Below are 20684 nucleotides of genomic sequence, written 5' to 3' on the forward strand. Positions count from 1 at the left end.
TTTAGGAGACTGAATCCAATCCATGCTCAATTCAAGATTCCAAATCTTCTATATACCCTAATATAGATTTGTTCAACTTAAGCAAATACATCTAGTGAAGTGAAGCTCTAATGGTTTGTCTAGACAGGTGGTCCCACTGTTGAATTGTTCAGAAATGCATCTTAATGTTCAGCAAAAATCTATGTTTCATCTCCTGTATCTGAGGCTATGGATTGTGCCTTTTTCTGTATGACACCAATTAGTCCCATGAATCAAACTATTGCTAAATTTTGGGTTGGGTCTTATGAAGAGAATTTATTTCATGGGCCATTGTCAGCCATTGGATATTAAATAAAATTTGGAGAAAAATCAGCCTTGATATAGGCTTGAAAGAAAATGTTATGATATACTGCATGTTCAGGAAAAGAGATAAACACTCTGGAAGCCAATGAAAGAAAAGGTCAGTGGTGCACCAGCAAAATCCCTTAAGGTTCTGAAGGCTTTTCTGGATGCATTTTTAAGTGCAGATAGAAGTGCATTAATGACTATGTAAAGATGTGGTCAGATGCTGGCCACCAGATCCAAAGCTCAACTGCAGAGTTATTGACAGTTATATTGCTTATTGCTGTAGCGGTTAGGAAATGAAATGCTTTTTTCTAATCAAGTAATTGCGTTAAGGAACTACTGGGAACATTTGGTTGTTTTTCTTTAATAACTGAGAAGTCAAGAGTATTTCAATTTTGCAAACTGTCAAAATCATTTTTGTTCACATATAGTTGGCACTGAAGAAACATACTTTTCTTCTGCTGCCTTTCTCCGCTGCTAATATGCTACACAACATAAAAACATATTTCAGTGAAAAGTTACAGGGCATTTTCTTTTTTTGAAATGTCAGCAGAATGGTGACTAACTCAACCAAACTAAAATAATGTGTTCTGAGATTAAAACTATAGTTGTAGGCAGTTTCTTCCACTTTTTGTGTAGTCAGGATTTTTATGTTCTATCCAGTCCTTGCCTTCAATTTGCTTCCCTCTCCTATTTTATTAGATGTATTTGCTAATATATAATATTCCCTCACTCTCCTGTTTTCTCTACAACAACCACGCTGTAAGGTGGGTTGGGTTAAAGGAGAACAACTGACCCAAATCACTGCATAAGAAGAAAACTAAAGGTAATGTAACTTTAAAGAAGTTACTTTCCTATTTTGAGTTCCTCAGTTTCCAAGTGATGAAACTTTAATTTTATTGCCCTATTAGGCCATTTTACTCATATAATACAGCGTGCTGGTCACTTTCTCAATTGGTTGATGACTGAAAAACCTCCTTCTGACCACCACAGTCAACTTGAATTATGGCCAGACTTATTATAATGAGCATCAGGTTGAATCTAAGATGCTATGAGTGAATTTTACCATATTCAGCCAAAGTAAATACAGTTGTCAAAGAACTTGAGTTATTTGTTATAGGATTTAAAATAGATAGGGCCAGAATAAAGTAACATTGTTGATTAAATGGACTAAATAACTTCTACATTTTTAATGTATCTATTCAGAATCTAGCTTCACATTATCTGTACCAGGACTTTTAGTTATGTTACCTGCAAGTACCATAATTCACTGGCAATACGCAGACTGGCTGTTTTTTCTGGAAGTTACAGCATTTGTGCTCCAACTCATCTGAAAATCCCCTAGACTGTACAACTCTGATTGACAATGACAGCTACCCTGGATTTCAGGTTTCAGACTTTTTTTTAGGACTACAGTATCTGGGTACATAATCTTGGCATTAAGAATACTGTATCTAAAGTAAAGAAAATGCTAACTCTTTATTGTCATATAATGTTGTCCTGTTTGTTTGGGTTTTTTTACTTCCAGATATTGCAATGCTAGTCCAGTCCTCCCATTTTCCGATAAAGCATATAGAAGGATACATTTCTATCCTTAAGTTCATATATATGTATTTTTAATTGGGATATGAAACTGGGTAACATGGTGAAATGGTGACCATATACTCCAAAACTTAAATATCAGAATAATAATGCTGGCTTGAGTCAAGCAATATCACAATCAAATAAATAAACTCTATAGTTTTATGGTTATAATAAGTGAGAGCATGATTTTATATTTGACTACTGAAAAGAAATACTTTTTGAATTTAAACAATTTACTAATTAAAATCATTGCAGTTCTTAAAGTAATGGTATGTTTTATTCAGGCTCATACAAAAAGTAAAATTTTCTTAATGAATCAGAGGAAAAGACTCCGTGTATGAGTTTTATATGGTTTCTTCCATCATATTTTTGAAGTATACACAATCCTAATATTTAATATGCTTTTATATTAGTGTACATTATATACACAGGAGAGGCAGACCTGGCAATTTTTGCTCTTTTTTTCAAATATTTTATTAATCAATTTTCACATGAAATTAAATTAATTTCCCTTTACCATAAGACATAATAAATGTATGATTTACCTTTGAGAGGAATGTAATTCATTTATTTACTTTTACTGGCTGCCCAATTCCAATGGCCTGCAAGCCATTAGCTATTTCCTAATTTTAATGCCTAAAATGTTACATGTGTGGAAGTTCCAAAATAAATTGCAGCTATAATTAAACTGATGTGGGGATGACTAAGGCTAAATTTGGCCTCAGCTCTGATTTATATGAAGGGACATTAAACGTTTATTGACAGTTCACCCTTTACAATATGGTGTTAACCATATATTGTTTCAAGTTGTCTGGAAAATAGCCATCAGAGATAGAAAATAGGTGGTTAGAGAACATCTTCCCTTGTCACTTGTATCTTTTTTACAGTATTAATAGTTTATTGTTCTTGGTTCTAGAGCTTCTAAAAGTACAACTAATATTCAAGAGTGCTGTTAACTAAGCAATAATAAAGCACTTAAAATGGAATAAAACAGATTGTTCTTACAAGTCAGGAATCACAATACATTTCCTTGTATGTCGGTATACCACATCAAGGACTTTAATGATTAATTCTATTTCTACCATTGAGTTACTTCTGCCCAACAATAAGCTGCTTTGTTGACTTTTTCTATGTTATTTAGCATACAATCACGCTAGAAATGATGTGTCTCCTTCAGTTGCCACCCAGAATTATATACATCAGTACCACAGCCAAGATTTTTAAAGAGCTGTTTTAGACTAAATAAATGAGAGATGGAGTATATAGTATTGTCAATCAGCCGGGGCACACACTTCCATTTTCTTAGTTAACTCATGCTTTTTCTGAATATTTGAAAATTGTATTCTGATTAAACATTTGAATATAACAGCTCAAGGGGAAAAAGTCTGTCAATATTTTAGGACATTTATGAATTACCTCATTTAAATCATGAAGTTGATGATGAAAAAGGTCATATAGTCATTTTTTTCTTTTTCTTTTCTTTTTTTGGTCCAGCACAGGAACAATACATGGATTATTGTTAAAAGTCATTGCTCGCTATCAGTGGAGCTAAGTCTAACTATATATGCTTCCATGGAAGCAAGCTTGATGAGCTTAACAGGATATTCTTCTGAGTCAATATGTATAAAATTGTGGTCTGTTAAGAATCTGCCTTGTCTGAAAAGGATAATTCAGTTTTTCGTTTATCTCATATGCCTTTTGAAGTTCTATCTTTTGTATTTATTTAATTGTTTACAGTTGAGCTTGTCTGATGAAAATACAGCATATTTCTGGAGTTATCAAAGGAAAGCCTAAACAAGCATTTCTTGTTCAAATTCCATATTACCTTTGTAAATTTGATTTTGTTACATCAGACCCCATATTTTATCATACTAATATGTGAATTAGATATTTTATATTTTCATTCATTTCATCCACATACACACAAGGCAGACCACATTTATTTTATGGATGGGGAAATTAGGTTGAAAATGTGTGACAAGAACAGCAATCACTCTAGGATTTTGCTGAATTTTTTTTGGGACAATATGGTTGCAAAATTAAGTATTTATAATTGGTTTAATTGTAACTTGTTTTACCTCCAATTGGTTCTTTATATGTTCACCACTTCAAATTATTGCTCTGTAATAGTTTGTTCTGGTCCAAAAGTATTTACTAAGCTTTATGGGTAAATAAAAATTTAAGTCCTGACTCTTGGTATTAGTATTAGTCTAACACCTTTTCATTACTAAATTATATTAGCCACCAATGAAGTCAAAAGTTCTGGGTTAGGGATAGCACATTTCCATTTTCATCTTGAACAGACACTAAATAAATAATGTCAATATGTACTACTCACACTAACCACAATGCTATTTCCTTTGTGTAAAAAAATGCTTTGCTTTTCTACTGTTTCAAGGATGATTGTTTTGTGTCTCTGGGAATTATTAGGATTCAACCAATATTTAAATACAAGCTTTTCCAAACTCTATTTCCACTCAGAAAAACAAAATAGAATATGATGATAATAGAATGGAAGCCCTCCAAAACACTCATATGAAAGGAGCAAAGTAGGAATTTTAGAAAGAGACAGTGCTTTTAAAGCAAGGTTAAACTTTCAACTTTTAACTATGAACTTACTACTGCTCATCAAGATCATCCAAGCAGGAAAAGATAAAAAAGAAAAAGAAAAACATGAAACAAGGACATATAGGAAAAGGAAATGAAAAGAGCTTTATTAGTCAGTTTCTTCTCCTGCCTGACTCAATTATCAGATTTTGCATTTAAACTTAAGACAGGAGATCAAACAGCAAGAACCACTTTGTACTTTTGCCAGGAGACCATATGATATCTTTCAGTGACTCTCCTGAATGCCAGGATTCAGAAGAAGGAGCCATGCTTCTAACTTAGTATGTTTTACATTACATATGGTGTAATTTGTTAACTGAAGAGAAGGGGGAAGGGAAGAAAAGGAGGAAGGGAAAGAGAGGGAAAACTCATCAGTGGCAATTTTCATGGAAGAGAGTCAGGATTTATGGTACAATTATCAATTAAAGCAAATTGAGAAAAGGAAAACATAAAGAAATATTTGTCATAACTTTTCAGATAAAATACAAATAAAGGCAATTCAAAAGGTTAGTGTTAATGTTCTGCCTACAATGACGTTTTTGTCTGAGTTCTCAGCTGAACAGAAATCATAAATAAAAAAAACATGAAGAACTGAAAGACAGCTAACAATACCAGACTGTATAGCTTGCATTTCATTGATTTTGCTACAAAATATTTAGTAAAAATTTGGCAAATAAATTATAATTTAGTTATAATCATAATTTGGGATTATGGAGGATCTTTCTTATTTCAATATGAACCTCTGATTTTATAATGAGTTATTTTTGTATTATACTGATGCAATGTTTTTATTACTATATGGATTGTAGTGGATGGCAATAGAAAGATGCAATAAATAAATGCAAATGTTTTGATATCATCATAATCATTTCAACTCCTAAGAAGGTTACAAGCATAAAAATAGAAAGCACTGTATCAAAAGTACCATAGCTACAAAATCAACCAAAGCCATAAATATATATCATGAAATAATTTCAACAGTACCACTTTATAGACACAAAGTATAGCATCATATAACATCGCAACAAATAATCACATGTCCCAAATACCTCTAGCTGCTCACATTTCTGTTCCTAAATTCCCACTGGAAAACCAGAATTTTCAATGGTCAGATTTTCTGGATATCAAGAGATCTGGAAAGCCTGAAGCGTACAGGAAAGAAAAAACTTGCCTCTCAGCCCCTTCTCTCTCTAGATTATCAGTGGCTGTAGCCTCTCTGCAAGCACATATATTAAAATACATTCATATATGTACTTAAAAGGACCCCCTGTTTAAACAGATTGATAGGTTTGTAAAGAGATGTATGACCTAGATTTGATTTTGCCTAATTATAATTGCTATATAATATTAGGGTTTAGCTTTTCTAATTTTTAGCTTTATTGTTGGGCATACATTCTGACTTCCATTTCTTTATATAATTCAAGTGAACGAATCCAAAAATTGTTACAGGAATAATTAGAAACTATAGCAGAAGCTTTTTCTTTTTCAGTCAAGATTTGATTGTATTTCCAATGGTAAATAATGTTTGGACCAAAAGTACATTTTTTAATCTTTATACCTATGATAAATAACTTCACATGATAAATTTTCACTTTGGAATTATCCCAGTGTGAAAAATTCACTTACATTTCTAGGGGATTATTGTAATTCATAGGTTAATATGGATATCAATAACTTGCAAAATAATTGAATGAAAAGTTGGAATACACTATATAAAAAAAATCAATGGTTAAGCATTATGAAGCCTGTTTCTTATGATCTTAAGATTGATTCATCAAGATTTTTTCATGCTTACTGAACATTTCAAACAATTATTTAACAGGTTGGCTGTCAACTTATCCCACAAATGTAACATGTAAAACAATGGAAGGCATCATATAATATTAATACAATTAGGAATATTAAACCAAAACAGAATGATAATGGGACAATCCCATATAATATGGGATTGTCCCATTATCATTCTGCTTTGGTTTAATATTCCTAAATGTATTAATTTAGAGTATTATTAAATTCAATACATATTGTTTCAGGGGCAGCTACCTCAGTTCTTTTTCTTATACTTCTGAATCCAAGGAAAAGGTATTACTATAATAAGACTGGATTAAAACAAAAAAACAATCCATCCCTTAAAAGGGGGTAAGAAAAAGACTCGCATCATGGATGGAATTCAGAATAGACTCCAGCGTTGGTCTTCAATCCACGGCATAGCACAATTTCACTTGTCTGTCTGCATCATTCTCAACAGCTTTGGCAATGATTTGGTTTTGGTAGAATGCTTTCAGCTTCTCTATAGCTATTTTTTTCCTGTTAAGTGAAGTCTAGAGGCAGTAATCTATTCATCGGTTATCAATTGTTTTGATGAATGGTCTCAGGCTAAGGAAACAGTATTTTAAAATAGATTTTGAAGTACAATTATAAAATTGGCCAATGCTTTTGAGCCATAAGATGATAAAAATGATAGCCCTACTGTCTTAGATGCATGGATGTCATGGATGTTACAGTTGTCAAGCTCCTAACTGTGAGTCACCAAGAAAATATAAAGAACATTTGTATATCTATTCTGGAAAGCATAACTACTAAATGATCAAGAAGGAGGCTGCTATCCAAAATAGCATTTTGTTTCAGTCAGATGTTCTCATCTCAGCCAACACACCAGTGTTCCAACGGGAATATTTTCCCCTTGACTGGCAGAAATCTAGGCTCCCCTATAGCAAGGATTTCCCTTTTAGCAAACAAACAGCAAAAAAGCAAGTAAAGATATAGGATGAGATTATTTCATGCCAGAGAACAGACAAATGAATAGAACTCTCTTAGTTTTACATTCTAATAAAAGTTTAGATTGAAAGTCAAACTAAAAAAAAAAATGTAAAATTTGGAATTATCAGCACAATAGACCTCCTTATTTCACAATGTACATCCTTTCTCTTTTAACTTATTTCATCTTGACTGTTTTTTTTCTTTTTCTTTTCCTGCTCTTTTTTCTATTCTGTTTCCTTCTCTCATTCATTTCTTTACACTTTTTTTTATAAAAAAAGCCGATGCTTGAGTTTCCAGAATAGCTATGATCTACGTATATCAAAGCAGCTATTAAATGATGTTCTTCTTTTGATCAATTGTATAATAGTGCCTTAAATTGTACTCTTCAAAACAGAAGAGACAATGATACCTCTGGTGTCTTAGGCACAGGGCATAGCATCTGTTTCAGGGTAGGATAAACCTATTAAAGAATTGCTACTATACTACACTGTTCTGGAAGGCTGCACGTGCTCTTAAAATATTTTTTAGAAAAAGGTGCTTGAAAAGTTGCATTAATTTTAAATTGTGGATTCCTTAAACACTTTTCCAGATCAGTTTTGAGTGTTGTATAACTGTACAATACAGTTTAAATTATTTTAACTAGAATATAAAAATAATCAAAATGTTCATGCTTCTATTACATTAATATGATAATATTAACCCAAACCTGACTAGATAGTCTGAGTCAAAGCAGATTTAAATCTTTTGGAGTATATGTTGAATATATACAGCAAATAATAACTTGACTTCACAGCCTGAGGTATAAATAAAACTCATTTACTTTCTTACAAAAGTCATCTCCAAAGCAGAAAAAAAGACAAAACAGCCAAATACTCATAAAAGCAATAGCACCAAAAAGATCACAATCTACTGTATATCATCTTTACCCTACATCTAGTTTTGCCTTTGAACTACAGCTGTGAAGAACTAGCACATTTGACCAGGTCTCTGCTCCTCCAATGTCTCCAGTGTCCTACCACAGCTACATATGGCTGTGAAAAGTCCAGGTCAGACACAGCCAGATCCCTTTTCAGTGAATCACTCCCTATTTTTTTAAAAATAGATTTCAGTTTAGTCTACTTTAGAATAGAAATGTGTGCCTTTGTGGGAACATGAGTGTTTAACAAGTTACCAAGGAAGACCTGGACAATGACATGGAAAGTGTATTGTGCTGACCAGGGAGGGGAATGTAGAAATTCGGCCTCTCTGAAGTGTGTAGCTAATGAAGTCAGCATGCATTCTGATTCTTAGTTCCAAAGACAGCTGCTGTTTCCTGACACCCTGCCCCAAAGAGGCATGTAGAAGAAAAGAGGGAGGAAAAATCCAATCCTTGGTAAATCAGCTGAGGAAAATTCAGAGAGTAAACCTTTGGTTTAGGGCCAAAAGCTACTTTCATGGAAGCACTGAGTTAACTTCTGTGAATAAAATGGAAATGTGTGCACCAGTGGGACCACAGGAAACACTTTAGAATCAAAACTGCTTTTAATAATAGGACCACTGGAGATCTTGGCTGGCATCTGGCATTTATCTTGTAGACATCTATTCTATTCATTGTCCGCGATTCCCAACATATCAATAATATAGAAGACATATATAGCTTACATTGCAGAAATATTCATAAATATAAATACATTTATGCCTACGATAATTTGGGAAGTGTGAATATAGTATCAATCTGCAATTTTAAAAAACCCTCTCCTGTTATAATATTTCCCAGCCACGCAGCCATTTTTTGTTTCTGTGGGGAAGTATTTATGTTCTCTGAGGCAAAACTGAAGAACCTGTGACCTTCACCGTACAGTATGTTAAAGTAATAGGAATTATGGTTGGTTCAGGAATAGGAGAAGCAGAAGGGAAAGGGCAACACTCTTGTCAGAGTTTTGCAATTTGGTTAGCATCTCAAAAAAGGGAAAAATACATTTTTATAGAGAAGCATGCACAAAAATGTATTATATTTTGGAAAATCCCATTTTAAAAAGTTTGCATACAAAATTGAGGATATTAGAAGAAATGAGCACTAAAATGCATATTAATATTCTCATGGACTATGTTCCTTTTTCCTTAAATTTAGAAACAAATGCAAAAACAGACCATAATGAAGTGTTCTTTAGGAAAAGTAGTAATGGAGCAACCTGCAGAGTTTTCTACCCCTATTTACAGCCAGGTAATGAATGGACTGTGTATGAAGCCCCATGTTCCTGTTCAATCAGGAGTAACTTGCTTCATGCAGATTGAGAAAGAGGAGTGGATCAGAATCTTTAAAATCTAAGCAGACCTCCCATTTCCTGTAATGGCCATAATGCTGGAATTTTCTCATAGGAAGAAACAGAGAAAACAGAGGTAATGAAAGTCCAGTGGGACTAGGTTGTGCCCTTAATAAATAAGCACGCTTTTTTTACATATGTTCTTTTTCTATAGTTGGAGCAAATCCATTGAGATTTACTGGTATTTAAGGCTGAGATTTCATTTACTTATTTACTCATGCAATAAAGAAGGATTGCACTCAGTAGTGCTAAGAGAGGCAAAGCATCAATTCTCTTTGCTTATTGTGTTCGTGTCTTCCTGCCCTTCAGCTCTCTTCATATTGGCCTGGAATCTTTTAGGGAAATAAAGGGTGAGGTAAAACACCACAGGAATTTGCAGAGCTTTTGGTGGATGAAATAAAACCAGTTGGTTACCAATTGGGCAAAGAACAGAAACCTGACTGAGGTATCTTGTATTTCAATGTGAACTTCTTTTGAATATGTGAAATAAGCTGATGAATACAATTCCACCACCTGCAGACTAGATTCATACACTTCCTGGCTCTTGGGGCCCCAGTGTGTATGTGTGGGTGTATGTGGAACACTCGGAGCTGAATGCTTTTTTGAGGAAGGATGTGATGTTCCCTGCCTTGAAGGATGTAGTTGTGCACTCTCTTGAAGAAGCTGTTTTCATATGGTCACCTTTAGATTTTCACCTCTATCCAACTTTTCTTTTATAGATGAGGTAGCACTGGAGAGGATGCTAGCTAGCATAGGATCAGTGTTTTGGGCAGACTGTACCATTTACTTGGGTGATTGTATAAAATTATTACTTAGTATATTCGTTTTCTTTCTGTAGTATATGCAGGCCTGGAGAATTTAACCAGAATTTAAAATGATCTCTCTGAAATCAAGGGATCTCCCACATCAAGATTCAGCAAAAAGTTGGAAGGAGGGAGAAGGATCATGGAAAATTGTCTTATAAAAACATACAATCCAGTCTTCATATCCTGTTGGCTCAACGGAGCCTAGATATGCAATATATCAATGAAAATTTTGAATATGCTCGTAAGTTAATATATCACTTTCAGAGATGCTTTTATTTAAAGACAGCTGCTTTAAAAGTTGGGTGTGGGAATAGCAGTCTGGTGTTTTAGAACTGTCTATGAAAAAAAGATGTTTTTCTATTAATCTTAAACACAGGAGCAACATAATCCATGTCTACACAATTTTAGCATCCAAACTGTGTCTCATAGTCTAACAGCTGGTACTGTATTCTCCAATAGAGGCAATTGAGGATTCATACTATATATTTGTTCAAACCATACAAAATACAAATGAATTTGGTATGTGGATTTAAAGCTGCACGTCTTTGCTGCTTGCCCAGTGCCCTAATCACTAAATCACACGACAGGCATAAAATGGAAGGCCAGTATTCGGCCAATAAGGGCTGATATCAAGTAAAATACCTCAGGTGGGAGTGCTTTTAGTCTTTAGTCCTAAAATCTTTGACTGGGAGACAGAGTTGCACTCAGTCTGATTTGAGGTCTTTATACTTATCTGGCTGCTCTTGGCACAATAGATGATTCCATCTCACTGTTAACACTGAAGCAAATTACAAATGCCAACTTATTTAGTATTACATATAAAGAATAGGTTTTGATCCCATCCTTTGCTTCAGGCACTAAAACTTTGCTACTTAGACCAAGTCCATTTGTCTCATCATAAGGATGATAATAGGATGGTTTTTTAGTGTCACTGCACTGCATTGGCACATCCCATCATGGGTGAGGAGCCAGTGCCCTAAAGTTTCAAGTGCCGTACATTATTTTAGTCACACATATGGCCAGTTGCTGTTCTAGCCTTTGAATAACAGCATAGATGACACAACCCACAAACTCTGTAACTGACATCTTCAACAGAAAGTAGCACCTCAAAAACAAAATAAGAAGAATATAACACAATCACACCAAAGATCTAATCCAGTACAATTTTACAACAATCTCTACTTAAATGTTTCAGGAACGGAAAGAGTTGAAAATACTGTTCTTCAACCACTGTTACTATGCAGCAACTGCTGTGTGAAACTAACTTAGAATTAAGGAGAAATTTCCTGACAGCGAGAACAATTAATCAGTGGAATGGCTTATCTCCAGAAACTGCGGATGCTCCATCACTAGAGGTTTTTAAGGACAGCCACTTGTCCATAAAGGTATAGGATCTCATTTTTTGGGAGAGGGTTGGACTAGAAAACCCTTCCAAGGTCCTCTGTTATTCTGTATTCTAAAAAAAATATTCTGCTTCTGATTGGGGCATTCTCTGTAGCCAGCGAGATGACCATTTATGGGCAGATACATGCATAAAAAATCAACTTAAATTTCTTCTTAAGTGATCTAAACTAGCGAATTTTATCAATTCATTCTTTAATACATTTATTTTAGATATATGCAACATTCGGGCTGAAACCAGATTGTGAAGCGAAATGGAGCAATTCAGAACATATTTTTGTTTATTCATGGTAGAAGAAAAGATCTGAATTTGTTCCAAACAAATTATAGGCTGCTATAAGTTCTGATGCTTCTTTGAAATTCCAGTATGCTGCATAAAAGAATACTATTGTATGAATTTATGATTTCATTTGATGTCACAATATTCTTTTACATTCATAGATCCAGAACTAATGAAAGAATTCATGATAGCAGTACTACACAACACACCTGGCTTAGCCGAATACATTAAGATCAAAATACCCAAGATCATGATCCTCATTATTTTCTGCCTCACTACCTACTTTCAGTCTGATGGAAAAATATACCAACCAATCATAGAAACACCCATGGGATCACCACTCTTAGGATTTAAAGGAGACCATAATGCTGCACCTAGAAACCATAGCACTTCACAAATGCAACCAAAAGTATGGCTCCAGTATGTAGCTGAGAACTTCATATAAAAAAGTACAAGAGGAGACACGTGAAATAATTAATAACATCCTCAAAGAAATAAAATTCAAAAGGGAAGAAGAAAACATACATACTATCCTTGTTGCATATCCCTATCAACAGAGAAACAACCACAAATTAGAAATGCAAATCTATAGAAAACAACCTATATACTGTACTAACCAAGAGCTTTATTATCAAAGTAACACCTAACCTACCATAGGAGTAGCTGTGTTAGATGAGTACAAATACACTGCAGCAAACCAGAACACCAGAAAAAGGAAACAGATCACCTATACAACATCTTTATCAAAAAGTACCGGAGCACTTAACTACTATAGCACAACAATATAAGCAATGATATACGATACTGTATATCAGAAATATCTCAGAAACAATCAGCAGATGATTGTAGCCACACTCATTATCCTAACTCCCAAACCAATTAAAACCCTCCAAAATATCTTAAGTAAATTTAGAGACCCAACAGCTTAAAAAGAAAAAAACAGAACTCATCTACTACAGTATAAGGTCTTTAACAGCCACTATATAGGATAGACCAGCAGAAGACTAGCAGAGCACATCCATGAATATCAGCTACGGTAGTGGTCAGAAGACACAATGAAAACTCCTTACTCTTACAACACCTGGACAAGCATGCTTTCAACTGGGAAACTGAGTATTCTGGACCAAGCTTAATCCAAAAATTCTAAGAGGTTCCTGAAAATTTCACTAATCAGCCGGCAATAAACACATAGAAATAAATCATATTTACCATTTAAAAGAGACAATAAAAAAGCTAAGAAGGAAGCAAGAACACATCCTTTCCAGCAGCCAACACTCAGATCAATAGGTGTGAACATCAGGCAAACAATCAAGCAGAAAACAGTACCCTACCAAGTCTATTGGTAGTTCCTACCAAGGAACTACCAAGGACAAAATCTTATACCCCCACAAAAACTGACAGGCAAGCTACTGCATATAAATAGGGAACAAGTCCCATATTGATGATGTTACGTAGTTGGCTAATGAAACATCTGCAAACAACCATGTTTAGAGAGTAGCAAAGGCTCCACAGTCCAACCCTGAGTTTTGTATATTCTCTTCTGTTGGAAATATGTTAGTGTATTTGAGTGATGAATAATAGTATAGTACAGTAGCTAGTTAGTTACCTCAATTCCTCGCAATTCACAATATTTTCTATTGTACAATATTGTACAATCTTTTCTTATTGCATCAGTGCCTTCATTATACTGTCTTCAATCTAGATGTTGGAAATTTGATACAAATTTCCCTATTGCAAAGGCTACCAGTACTATAAATTTCATTATATCCAAACCAATTGTTAAGGAAACACGCTTTTAAAAGATTTTTAGAAGTGAAACTTGTAAAAGCTTCTTTGGAATTTTACATTCTTTTGGCTCATTCTCAAAATATATAACTTGATAGCCTCAAAACAACCATTTTTGAGAATTTCAGTTGGAACACTTGTCTTCAAGTGTCTTCATTGCATTACCATGTATTGTAATATAAAATCTGTTGTTTATAACAAATTGCCTCTGATTAGATCCTTTTTATAGACATGAAGATGACCATTTATGGATAGATCAATAAATAAAAATGGCTTATGTTTCTTTAAAAACTACCTAACATGGTCAGTTTAGTCAATTATCAAACTCAACATGGTCAATTATTTTGCCATTAATTATCTTGCAAAATGCGTATACTTTTAGATATACAGACTCATATATACATCCCCTCAAGAAAATTACCTTCCATCTTATTGAATAGGAACTCTAAAGCAAAGATATCAAAAGCTAGTTCATATGGAGAAATCATGTCAGAGAACAGACAAGACAATTAACAGATAACAAACAACAGATAATCAGAGTTGGAAGGAACCTTGTAGGTTATCTAGTCCAACCCCCCACCCAAGTGGGAGACTCTACACCATTTCTGACAAATGGCAGTCCAATCTCTTCTTGAAAGTCTCAAGTGATGGCGCCCCCACAACTTCCGAGGGCAAGCTGTTCCATTGGTTGATTGTTCTCACTGTCAGAAAGTTTATCCTTATTTCCAGGTTAAATCTCTCCTTGTTCAGTTTCCATCCATTATTCCTTGTCTGGCCTATAGGCACTTTAGAAAATAGCTTGACCCCTTCCTCCCTGTGGCAGCCCCTCAAATATTGGAAGACCTCTATCATGTCTCCCCTGGTCCTTCTCTTTACTAGACTAGCCAAGCCCAGTTCCTGCAACTGTTCATTGTATGTTTTAGCCTCCAGTCCTCTAATCATCCTGGTTGCTCTTCTCTGTGCTTTTTCTGGAGTATCAACATCTTTTTTATAATGGGGTGAACAAAACTGGATGCAGTACTCTAGATGTGGTCTTACTAAGGCTTTATAGAGTGGTATTAGTACTTCCCTTGATCTTGATTGTATCCCTCTGTTAATACAATTTAGGATTACATGAGCTTATTTGGCTGCTGCTGCACACTGCTGGCTCATATTGACTCCAAGATCCCTCTCACAGCTACTGCTATTGAGCCTGGTTTCACCCAGTCTATATGTGTACTTTTGGTTTTTCTTGCCTAAGTGTAGGACTTTACTTTTCTCTACATTGAATTATCTTTTATCTTTCATGTCCTTTAAAGATTTAGAGCAGGGGCTCTTTAAACTTGACAGTTTTAAGACTTGTGGACTTCAACTCCCAGAATTCCTCCTCCAGTCATGTTAGCTCAGGAATTCTGGGAGTTGAAGTCCACAAGTCTTAAACTTGCCAAGTTTGAAGACCCTTGATTTAGAGGATGTTTGATATTAAACTATCATAAAATAAACTCTTGTTTCACATGCTAAAATTATTAAACTTGAAATAAGAGATCACTTCTGTACCTGAGAAAGATCTAGATTTATACATACTGGGATAGGAAAGATCCATGTGTGGTGTAATGATACAAATGCGTAGGAGCTACCAGTATTTCCTTCCTTACAGACACTTTTCTGTTTTCATCTAGATTTTTGATGGTCCTTGGGAGATGTCCTTTATTTTTTGATTATTTTTAAAGTATTAAGCCTAAAGATTATTTTAAGGGCCTGCATTTTAACATAGCACAGTGATGAGGTCTGAGAGAGTTCCAGGAGAGTTCTGCAATAAAAGTATATTGACTAATGTAGCCCTGGGTTGTCTAACTGAGGTCCAAATTAATATACATTAACACAAATCTCCAAAATTTAAATGTGCATATGTATATAGAGAGCAAATGTCTGAATCTTGGAGCTGCCAGACAGTTTGTAGTGAAATCATCAGTAGATAATGAGTCAGAATGAGGCAGAGAGTGAGATAATAAGAAGCTATCATTATTGAGAATCTTAGCTCATTTTTGCACTGTTCTGCCAACATGATATTATACTTTCACATAACTCAGTTGTGATTTGCATTTTCATCATGTGAAAATATGAAGGAGAAGAACTACTCATTCTCTGAACAAATTATTCATCTCTCTCTTTTTAAGTTGTGAAGCAGTGACAATATATGGTGTCATTGATTTATGCATAAGTACAAATACTTTGATTAAGAAGCAGTGGCTTTGCTGTACATATAATCAGGCCTAATTCAAAAGATTCCCTCAGCATCAATCTAAACCCATAACAGAACGGTCAAGAAAGTGTGCCTCTTTCATAAAGCTACCAAAATGTTAAAGAAAACTCTCTTTCCTACTCTACACTGATCATCCTGATCTTTGCAAACATATATGGTGGCCCTAACTTTTCACTTACTGAAAGACGGATGACAATATGGTGATTCTAGACAAGTTACCGATGGCACCATTTCCCTCTCTTGCGCAGAATTTTATAACGAACCAGTCAAGAGTGTCTTCTATTTGTCATTCTCCTATTCTTCACCATTTCTGTCTTTTTGCTTAACCAACAGTGAATTTGGTGTCCTTTTCAACAAATCAGAGGTACATTTTTTTATTCTTTCAGGAATTGGAAGGATCTTCCAGCCAAGAAGCATGCTTGCCTGGCAAAATTAGCCAGAAACAGAGCTGTCTTTCTTCTGTGCCTATCTTCTCTTGTGCACCAGGGGGCAGGATTTAGCCATCTGCAGTCTTGGGGTCTCACCTCCCCCCGCACCTCCTACTTTCATATGCTTGAGTTACCATTTTAGTTTTAAGAAAGGTCCCAGTCGTTTAGAGATTAGCTTCTTGCCTATTTAGTTTGGAGTGTATACAGTGAAATTATCTGTGGCTTCACTGGTACAGCTCATTGTTGTTGTTGTTTTAAATTTTTATTGGTTTTTAAAACAAACATGAACAAACAAAACATAAAAACATCAATCCATCTTCCATATATATACATACAGTGTGCCAGTTGGTTTACAAATTGTTTTGTGCTTCCATTTCATAGTCTTCAATTACAATTACATTGTATATATTCTCATATTTTCAATCAAATATTAAATACATTAATATAATTATTAATCAATCATTTGACTATACTTTTATTCATTCATGTTTTACAAAATAATCATATTTTACTTAATTTGTTTTATAACGGTTCATATTATCATCCCAAATCTATCCTAAAATCATTTTGTAGATATAAGAAAAGAATACATCTTTATATATTTATTATTTTCTAAGAATCTACATATTTCATTACTATATTTTATTGTCTAACCATTGATAGAATAGATCTCAAATTTTATAAAATTGTCTATCCTCTTGTACTCTAAAGCTCATTGTTGTCACTGGGTCTGACTCTCAAATAATGGACAGAGGAGTCTAGTTCTCCTGTATGTTTTGGGACAAAAATGAGGCTCTCTCATGGATACTCTGCATGTAACAGCCCATAAGATTGTCTCTGCATCTGTTAAGGTCATTTCTTTGCTGAAGCACACCTGAGTGTCTAACTCACCTTCCAAAAAGAACAAGCAATGTCTTGATTATTCTAGGCGGTTATTACGCATATTTACAGCCTAAAAGTTGTGTTTCTTTTATTTCTACATGGGTTCATGCTTGTCAGGCAGACTTGTAATATGATCACTTCTGAAAATGTAATCTCTCAGGGAACTAATGAATTTTATAACAGTCTGTCTCAGTGTGTGTGGTTTATTCTTCTTTGATACAATCCTGTGCCAAAATAAGTAGACAGCTATTGCTAAGAATAATACAGCAAATTCTTGTCTTCCTCAGATGTCCCTTGTGTTGGGTCCTGAAGAAATCCAATACTGGTTTTAGTATGTTTACAATAGTCTACAACTGCTCTCTAACTCCCTCCCTCCCTAACAAGGATGATGCAAAGAATAGATGTGGATTGATTCTTCTATTTCTAGTTCATGTCTTTTGAACCATTATTTCAGTTTTATACTAAGTCATAGATTTTTAAATATCTTCTTTTTAATATTTTTAAAATGTATAATTAGGCTGCAAATCTGTACATACTTTTAGTTATATCAATAAATTTATATGCTGCATTTTCATCCAAAATGTAAGAACAGATTCCATTTTAGATTTTTTTTTAAAGAGGTAGGTAACAAAAATGTAAACTGCTTTAGTTGAAAATAAGCAATTCATGATTTATTTTTGAATTCATAATTCTTTAAACCTATGAAAACACACCAAAAACAAGATTTACACACATACACTTAGCAATGCCCAAAACGGGAGACTGTGAGTTTTAGTCCTGCCTTAGGCATAAAAACAGCTCGGTGACTTTGGGCCAGTCATTCTCTCTTAGCTCAACCCATCTCAGGGGGCTGTTGTTGTAGGGGAAAGAGGAGAAGGAAGGATTATAAGTGTGTTTGCCACCTTATTTATAAATATAATAAAGATGGGATATTAGCTAACTAACTAACTAACTAACAAGAGCCATGGTGAAACAGTGGTTAGAATGCAGTACTGCAGGGCTAACTCACTGCTCTCTCTGCTCACTCCAGGAGTTTAAGTGCCATTGGCTCAAGGCTGACTCAGCTTTCCATCCTTCTGAGGTGGTAAAACGAGGACCCAGATTGTTGGGGGCAACATACTGACTTTGTAAACCTCTTAGAGAGGGCTGTAAAGAATTGTGAAGCAGTATATAAGTCTAAGCGCTACTGCTATTGTTAATGGGTAGGCGCATCTGCACAGACTAAGGCCTTGATTAAAATGATAACCATGGCATAGTGACATAAGTTTCCCCTTTTGTACATGTGTGGCACAACACTGGTTTCATAATGTGCTCCTCCTTGACCATTCTCCCCCCCCCCACATGGATGTTTCCAGCCGTGCTAGTTTCCCTTATTTATATAGATGCTATTGGAAGGCGTGGTCGGTTTGTTGATGCCAATTTGAGTAGTTGCTCAATGAAATTTATCACCTCTTTAAGTATTTTCCATTGGGGATCTTTAACTCTTCTTCTAGAATTTGATATACATCTTATTTTGGAACACAAGTGAAAAAAATGAAGATTTATTTTTTGAGTAGTCCTTAGTTAATGATTTTGCTGTTAGATTATTGAATATCACATAGGCTATATTTTGCTACAGTGCATTGTATTCTGTATAAACAATATTAGGCTATTTATGTTTATTATTTATCTGATTTTCATCTATAAAGAAGGAAGGAAAGATGTTTGTCTTTGTGTATGATTCTTATTGAAACTTTTTTTAAAAATAAGAAACTTTTAAAAATAATACAGTCTAGTATAAAGTAAGCAAGTAAAAAGAAAAAGAAGGAAAGCAAAAAATGCAAGAAAAGAAAAATATAGAAAATAGAAAAGAAAGAAAAAAGATACAAAGAAGTGGCTTCCAATATTCTTCATAAGTTATAAGTACAATTACATTGTCCCCATTCTCTAAAATTGCCTCATAAGACTTTAATTACATATATTCTTTCTATAATCTATTCTGTCTAATCATCAAAGCCATAAATTACAAATTCATTTTTTTCTTTTTTACTAAATAATCGATAAGAGGTTTCCAGTATCAGCTATGGAAGCCATATGTTATTAGCCATAAAAGTTTTGTAGCAGCTTCAAGTCTGCCACAGTTAGTGCCTGGGAATTTGGGAGGGAGGAATTCTTGGTGAGTAATAATTTAGACTAAACAACATTCTTATCAAATGTCAAGGATGGGTCATCCTGCACCTGGAGGGGGTTGAATGAAGAAGTGGTTTCTGTTTGAACGAAGTTTGATTGGGCCATGTGATGAACTGATGGGTGCAGGGGATGGATCTTTGTGTTTCACTTGAGGATGGGAAAACTGGAAGTTTCAGATTTGGGTTTTCCCAGATGTGCCAACATGACTTTAATAAATTCTTACTTGGATGGACTTTGTCACTGAGTGTTGAATGGATATGAGGAGTTTCTTTGGAACGCTGACATCCAGTAGATTTTTTTTTCTAGTAAAAGAAATTAGCACAGCCATCTCGGCAAAAACTGTCAATTTCACCAGCATTCCCCCATGATGGGTAGGGATCTCTGTGCATTCTAGCTGCAAGTATCTTATTCTTTGTAGCTGAATCTTTTACTGAACTAACATTTGAATTACTTTGTTTCAAATCTTATTGCCTTGAATTCTTGAATCTCAGATTCCAATTAAATTCTGCCATCTTTGAACAATGAATTTGAAGACGTTGGTGAATTGTACAGGTTTAGTAAGGAGCATATGAGAGCCAGTTGGGTGTAGTGGTTAAGACACGAGGCTAGAAACCAGGAGACTATGAATTCTAGTCCCACTTTCGGAACAAAACCAGCTGTGTGATCTTGGACTAGTCACTTTCTCTCATACCTAGGAAAGAGGCAGTGGAAAACTACTTCTGAAAAAGCTTACCAAGGAAACATTAGGGACTTGTCCAGGCAGTCTCCAAAAATCAGTCACGATTAACCAGAAGGGGAAGAAAAGGTGGAGAGTATACTGTATGGCACTGATATATTTTTAAAAAATGTATATGTAAAGATTCTGCTCAATTTGAGTGAAATGGGAATTCAATACAAAATCACCATCATTTCATTGCAAAAGGCAGCTTTACTTGGAACAGCTTACACCCTGCCATAATACCTCCAACACCGTCAAACAACAACATCCAGGTTCTTGGGAAGAACTCAATAGGTAGATAAAAATGCCAAATCCAGTCTAAACATCTGGCTGACCCTGCGACCAATCATCATCATCATCATCATCATCATCATGTGTTCAACTAGTGATTTGTG

At 34.6% G+C, this 20684-nt stretch overlaps 1 protein-coding gene across 1 annotated transcript in view; it reads right to left on the reverse strand.

Moving 5' to 3' along the window:
* Positions 1 to 20684, reverse strand: part of RUNX1 (RUNX family transcription factor 1) — a 213611-nt gene that overhangs the window by 161675 nt on the left and 31252 nt on the right. The window lies entirely within an intron of this gene.

Source organism: Pseudonaja textilis, chromosome 7 (assembly GCF_049901715.1).
Source record: "Pseudonaja textilis isolate UNSWEBS1 chromosome 7, rPseTex1.2, whole genome shotgun sequence".
Lineage (NCBI taxonomy): Eukaryota > Metazoa > Chordata > Lepidosauria > Squamata > Elapidae > Pseudonaja > Pseudonaja textilis.